This window comes from Leptodactylus fuscus, chromosome 7 (genome assembly GCF_031893055.1).
Source record: "Leptodactylus fuscus isolate aLepFus1 chromosome 7, aLepFus1.hap2, whole genome shotgun sequence".
In the NCBI taxonomy this organism is placed as follows: Eukaryota; Metazoa; Chordata; class Amphibia; order Anura; family Leptodactylidae; genus Leptodactylus; species Leptodactylus fuscus.
The window spans coordinates 15,095,034-15,102,779 of NC_134271.1; the positions used below are offsets into that span (position 1 = coordinate 15,095,034).

At 41.2% G+C, this 7,746-nt stretch overlaps 1 non-coding gene across 1 annotated transcript; it reads right to left on the minus strand.

Annotated features, from left to right (window-relative positions):
* Positions 1–5,291: 5,291 nt before the first annotated feature.
* Positions 5,292–5,395, minus strand: LOC142214752 (U6 spliceosomal RNA). Its single transcript, XR_012717315.1, has one exon. It is a non-coding gene; the product is annotated as a U6 spliceosomal RNA (small nuclear RNA).
* Positions 5,396–7,746: the final 2,351 nt, after the last annotated feature.

Here is a 7,746-nt window from a genome sequence, read left to right on the forward strand (position 1 = left end):
ATTCCCTTCCACCCTTTTCCTACTACTGGTGATGTCCAACTTTTTGGCTGCTCACTTGGCGGTGTCCTGTTCCTTGCTACAGCAGTTCTTTCTTCCTATCTTCCTGCTTGGACTTCTAAAGTTTTGCATTTTTAGCAAATTAAAGGGGCAGTGTGCACCAAATTCCTTCTCATTTTGATGATACCCTGCCTTCCCCGGTGTTTTATTGCCCCTTCTCTATTTGCCATTCCTGAGCAATAAGGTTCATAGTATACCAGTCTCTGCTTAGATGTTCCTCATCTTACTATCTTCGACATTGACCCAACATGTTTTTTCTAACTCTTGCCCCTATCTGAACGCCACCACCTCTGACTACCAATAAGAATGTATTCTGCCAGTCCTGACTGTTGCCTGATTGATAGGGTTGAGCGATTGAGATCGGGAAAGATTGGAACACAATCGGCGATTGAGCAAATTTCACGATCGGGATCGGCTGGAAAATGATCGAAAATCAGATTTTAAAAATGATCCTGAAATCTCAAGATCAGCTCAACCCTACTCCATAAACATAAAGTAACTAGGGTTGAGCAATTGGGATCGGGAAAGATCGGATCCAGATCAGCGATCGAGCAAACAGGTTCCCTTTGAGGGTCAGCACATCTGTGAAGTCCTCTAAACCTGGCAAACATTTGACATCACCCTAGTCTACATTTTTCTTCCTCTCTTTCTTAATACATTGCCCTTCACCTCTATTCCTAACCCACTACAGTATGACACAATGTATTGTACTTCGCTCCATCCTACAAAAAATTGTGTTTTCTTTTTTTCCTGTTACACAATTTTGTAAATCTACTGTTTTATGTGTAGATTTTATGTGCACTCTGTAGGAATATAGTTGAAATTCATGGAAAAAGTATTGATTTCAGCTTTAGAGCATCTGCAGGAGCTAAAACACTAAAAGCAGAGCCACCGATAATGGAGCTTATTATGCTGAAGAGACCAAATTGCTACAATGTGTCAGCGGGCGGGGGAATCTCAATGACAGGGCATACAATGTAAAGACCGAAGATTAAAAACAAGGGCGAGAGAATATGAATATCTTCATAGTGGTCTAGGTTGAGTAAAAAATTCTGCCTATCTACAGCCTCCACTAGGGGGAGCAGAGGAGTTTACTGTAGACTGTACAATAAGCTCCACCTAGTGGTGGATTCAAGAAGTGAGAATTCTATCAATTAACTTCAGTTCTCTTTCTCTCTCTCTCTCTCTGTGGCCACCCGTAACTTGTCAGCAAGACCCCAGTTTCTTGGGATACAAATTCAATGGCCAAATCCTGACATATTCAATGGCCAATCCAAATATATATATATTAATGCATGTATTGGAGTGGACTATATAATGCACTACCCCTCCACCTTGCACAGACTTGTTTAAGATCCTCCCACCAACCAGCAAGACGCATGACAGACCTTCACAGTAAGCCATGCTGCCGCGGTCCCCATGCAAGGGTCAAAGTTGCAGAATCCAGATACATTATACTACATTCTATGATGTCTATGTATCGAAAGGAAGACGATGAGTCGTAAACAGAGACGGGCATTAAGTCAAATCAAATCAATAAGTCTATTGTCTGATACAACCTTTGACTAGACGAGAATTGATATCTGAGCCCCGTTCCCAGGTCACTGTGACATAATAGACACAACAGAACACAATAGAATGGGATGAAAGCAATAAACCTCCCGAAGAAAATCGTGATGGGGCTGAATTACCAAAAAATAAAGCGAGAAAACAGAAGTTGTGCGAAAGTCCATTTCATACTTACACATTATAAAGCTGAAAACCATCTTGCCAAGTTGAGCGCCCGGCGCCATTGTCGCGGCTCAGGTAGGCTCTACAGAGGCGAGATGAAGCTGATAAATGACCTACTATTCGAGTTGTTAAAACCAATTATTTAATTCTGAAGACAAATGACTCTGTTTCCAAAAGGCCATCTGTATCGTTCAAGGAAGGAGCGGCAGAACACAATGCGAGAGCAGCAACACAAAAAACAGTGATATACACGGCCGGGACAGGGGGCGGGGGGGGGGGAGAGGGGCTTTCTTTATAATCACCCGACAGCTTATTATGAACATGTTTCCATTGCAAAGGGCTGGATTTAATATCCGGACAGTAGTTGTATTTCACTCTTTATAGCTTAGAGTCTGCAGCAACCTGAAGAAATAAAGGAAAGCAGATTCCTCTGCAGATTGTGATGGAGAATGCAAGAATTAATCAAAGGAGGGTATAATAGAAAAAAAGGGACACGGCCTTTAGATAATGAATGGTGGAATATGCAAATATTTTTGGGAAAAAAAATCTAAAAAATTCCTAAAAAGGAGCAGATGTGTCCTTCCTTACACTTCCTTTTTCCGCAACATAGTCTGAGATGTTCGGAGAGAGATGAACACTTCTGAAAAAAATGTAATTTTTTTGCAATACTCTGTCATGAGACGTCTATCCTGTATTTGTGTATGTGTAGCCACCCAGTGGCTGTGATGTGTACTGCAGACTGTCCAGGGTTTGGCCATTGAATTTATATCCCGAGAAACTGGGGTCTTGCTGACAAGTTACGGGTGGCCACAGTTGTAGTTTTTGACTATAATAGAGATGAGCTAGCCAGATTGTAAAAAATGTTCCCAAAATTTTGGATGTGCCACTCAAAAATCATTATTATACTTGGGGACTCTTCAGGTTCTCCTTTGGGCTCCTTTGCAGCGTACAGTCCTTCTTCATGGGCATCTTCAGTCTTCTTCCAGTCTACTGGCTGACATCGTCCTCCATGGGGGACAGTTGATGCCTGTGACGGTTTCAGATGTCACGTAGGTGATGTGAGACATCCTGACATGGGCACACCCCATGTGACTACTGAGGCTCAATCACAGTTTTCAGTGGTCCCAAGGGCCATTGAGATCAACCACGAGGATGAAAGAGACCAGAAGAGGACTGAAGACTTAAGCAAAGGCCATCAGATGCCACAAGAGAGCCCTGGATATATGAGGACAGGTGAGTATCAGTGTGCGCGATTGAACCCAAACTGGTGGTTGAACCTTGCAAAAATTTGCAAAATTAATTTTACAAGTTCATTCATCTATAGAGGCCCCGATTTGACCACTAATTCTACATACTGTACACCGGTTTTCATAGGTCCATATATAGATATATTTAGGCCCCTGGGAACCAGAGTCACAATAGGCCACTGTCTACTCAAGGCTTCATCGACATACATTGAGCATGTGTGCCTAAATTGCCTTGGCACTGCAAACCCAGCATGCCCTAGCATTCCCTTATGTTTTGCCAGATTTCCACTACTAAGAAGAATATTTCATGCACAAGGTCGAGTGAGCGCTGATCATGCATGAAAGTGCTTATAGTCCTTACAGCGGTGTGCTAGGAACCCAAGAGAAGTTCATGTGCTGTCATACATCACTGACATGATGGAATAGTCCTCCATAAAAGCAACATCTCGTAATATGGCATCCAATGGAGCATGTCATATGGCAATGCCTTTGTAAGAAATGAGGTTGGTACAAACTATAGAGAGCTCATTCTAACTAGGGATGAACCTAAACATATCCTGAGTTGAGATTGTTACAAAGTTCCCAAACATTTCCAGTTTGTCAACCATAGATCCTTATTAAACGGTCGTATTCACATCTCCTGGGCTCTGTTGCGGTTCCCCATCCTCTTAATACCTCTTCCGACTTGTTGAACTACAGTCACATGGGACACATCAAAATTATGTCACATGGGGCCATTGATGTCGTTCAAGAGGCTGGAAGAGGTCATGGGCCAACACGGATGCCGATGGATGATGGAGCCCAGGAGAGGTGAGTAAGACTGTTTGTTATGTGTCCGCACCTCCCCTGGTCCTTCACCAATTATATCCTGGGATCTGATCAGACCACAGAGTATAACTATAGCCATTCCAATTTGGACTGACCAAGTCCTGCTGCCTGAACCTCACAACTCTTCTCACAACCCAAATTCCAACCTACGTATTGTACGGAATCATGTTCACGAACCCAATACCTAACTCTGAATATTCCGGCAAACAGAAGACTCCGATTTTTTTTTCTCCCTTTAATATAATCGTATGAAAGAAATCTTTATAAAACGTAAAGACCCTCGTTGAGCGTTAGAAGACGGATCTTAGTCTTCTGAATGGTTTCGCTTCGAGAATTACCTTCGCGCATAAACATATCCCGTGCATTAGGATTAGCGCACAAAACATTGTAAAAGCAATCCTAAATTAACAACTTCTCCCGTTCATTAATGGATTGAGTGGGTGAAGGAATCATTTACTTACATTACCGCGCCCGACGCCTAATAGTATCTTACAAGGCCGCACTCTCAACATTAAGTCGATTTGTTTAAGTTTTTTTGTCGCATAAATTAAATTAAGCGGCATAGTAGCGGGAGTGGATGTGGAGTCCGGTAATAGGACGCTTCTGTTACAGCTTCCTGCACTAATTATCATATTAAATTGATTTATTTATCGCGGGGAAAGATTTATTCTACTTATAGAAGCCGCTCTCGTAGGCTCCTGCCGTCTTCGCGATCCCTCTACCATTTATTGGGAAGCATTTACGTAATAAAGCGCCTGCTGAGAGCCATTTTCCAATTAAAAGTGATTGTTTTAAAGGGCCAGCTACGCCATTTATTTAATAAGACTCCAATAAGGACGCTATAATGCTGATGCTCTAACTTCATGATACGGTGTATGCTTGGGGGGAGGGTGGACTGGATGGTATACATGCGTAGGTGTCAATTCTATTGGTGAATATATTCGCAACGTTCAACCACCAGTCTTGGAAGTGGTATAATTATAGATCCCAGAGTATAATAATCGAAGCCCCTGGAGAGGTGCAAAAAAAAAAAACAGTCACTCGCCTTTCCTCACTCTCTCCTGGGATGCCTCAAGCATCTAGTGTTCATTTCCAGGTGTCTTCAGGTCTTTGGGTGATATCAATAGTCCTAGGGGTCTGTAATTGGGCCTCAGTAGTCACATTGGGCACATTGGTGTCTAGATGGTTGTGGTCTGATGTCAACCTGGAGGCCAGAAGACACACAGAAGACCAGAAACTTGAAGGGAGCTCAGGAAAGGCGGGGGAAGTTGAGCAGAACTGTTCTTATTTTTCCACACTTTGACACTAGGTTCACCCAAGCGTTTGGGTTTTCATATTCAGGTCCACATGGGAACCTGAAAGATGGAGACCCTGTCTGCTTTAATGGAGTCCACCAGTTTTATATTGAAACTGGCAGAGAGAATAGTCCTACTTGCAGGACGCCTCTCCACCTAAAGAGACTCCTTATTCAGGGGCCAGGCTAACCTTCACGGTGTCATTCCAATTTAAGCATATGTGCTGGCCAACACCACCTAAAGAGACTCCAACACTCTGTGAATCCAGCCTGAGAGTCCCAAGTCCCAAGAAGTCCCAAGAATTTATTTCAGATTCAGGTGATCCTGAAATTTTCGAAAAATTCATAATGAACCTCTCATCTGTACTCCTTTCCCTTCCTCTTTGTTTTACACATTTTAGGATGCGTACCCTTAGATAAGCAGCTTTGGGGGAAAAATCATAATTTTCTGAAACTCCATAAGGAGTTGTTTTTTAGCTATCTGGGTGTGGCCATTCAGTGATTGTTCCGGTTTTGCTAACATATTACAATATTGTATTTCATTTGTTTTATGAGAAATTGGAGTCATTAAGGAAATTTGTGAAAATCTAAGGATTGAGACATCTCATTTGTACAACTGAACCCACATCTAGATTTTAGTTAACCCTCTGAGTCTAACATATGACTGTAATTTTCCTCTGGTCACAGATTCTTTCTTTTTTTTTTTTGTCACTTTGGTCCATGACAAGGATTTTATGTAGTTTATATCTACACCAAAACTTCAAAGCCAAATGAGCTGCTGTTCCCGTCCCATCACAATAGTGAGCACACTGGTCAGATGTCTACTGTATACAGAGATCCCACTGGCCCACTGGCCCACAGTCTATGACTGCCCAGAACCCTGCCTCGGGTCACTTTAAGGTTCTACTTTACTTCAGGACTCTAGTGTTGCAGTCATGGTTTCTGGGACTGATCCCATCTAGAAGTAGGTCCATGACTACATCTACCATCATGGCTTATTAGTAAGGTTGAGATTTCAGGATTGATTTTAAAATCCAATTTCCAATCATTTTAGAGCCAATCCCGATTGTGAAATTTGCTTGATCGCCAATCGTGATCCGATTTTTTCCGATCCCAATCTCTCAACCCTACTTATTAGTCCTAGGGTGAGATGAGTTACAAATCCCTACAACACAAATCTTGGGAATAAACAGAATGGGGCTAGGATATATAATTCTACTAGATATGGTTACAAACCCCACCACTAGAGATGAGCGAACACTGTTCGGATCAGCCGTTCCGAACAGCACGCTCCCATAGAAATGAATGGAAGCACCTGGCACATACACTTTGCCAGCGGCCGGTCGCTGTGCCAGGTGCTTCCATTCATTTCTATGGGAGCGTGCTGTTCGGAATGGCTGATCCGAACAGTGTTACCTCATCTCTACCCACCACCCTTCAAATGTAACTGTTATACATGGTACAACTTTTGCAAATATTCACCTTGGCATCGGATTTGGAAGTAACTTCAATACTGGTGACACATACTGTCCAGTTATCCATCCATGTTGCCATTCTCCGGTCCATGCATCCATATTTATTTATCCATTTATCCAACACATCCAACAATCCATCCACCCATTGATGTATCCAACCAGTCATCTATTCAGGAAGTCACCCATCCATCCATTTTTCCAGGATCATCCACCATTCATTTACTTATCTAGCCAACCAGCCAGCCAACCCCATGCCCAACACTATCTATCTATCTCCTATCTATCTATCTATCTATCTATCTATCTATCTATCTATCTATCTATCTATCTATCTATCTCCTATCTATCTATCTATCTCCTATCTATCTATCTATCTATCTATCTATCTATCTCCTATCTATCTATCTATCTATCTATCTATCTATCTATCTATCTATTATCTATCTCCTATCTATCTATCTATCTCCTATCTATCTATCTCCTATCTATCTATCTATCTATCTCCTATCTATCTATCTATCTATCTATCTATCTATCTATCTCCTATCTATCTATCTATCTCCTATCTATCTATCTATCTATCTATCTATCTATCTATCTATCTATCTATCTCCTATCTATCTATCTATCTATCTATCTATTATCTATCTCATATCTATCTATCTATCTATCTATCTATCTATCTATCTATCTATCTATTCAATAGTGGTAGAAAGAAGCCATATGTTCCAGTCTTGGAGAACCCCTTTAACACCCAACACTAGTTAAAAGCCTCATCCCATCATGCCAGTCATTTCGGATACTTCTGAGCATATTGGTTCCGCTTCTTATGACTCTAATTTTTCCGGAATATGAAGACTATTTTTTCTAATCTTCAACATTTCATCTTTATTTTCTAGCAATTAGATCATTCTTAATTAATAGTCAGGCACAGACAAGAAATATAGCTTGTAATACAAGTATTTAGGCATCTCAATACTTTAATGTCCTCAATTACGTTAATAAATATTATGACAAATAAATTGATTGTGATATTATATTGTCGTGTAATTTGCTTTTCATTGTAATAAAAACCAGTAAGTGAAATGAAATTGATTAGGAATTCAATGGTTAC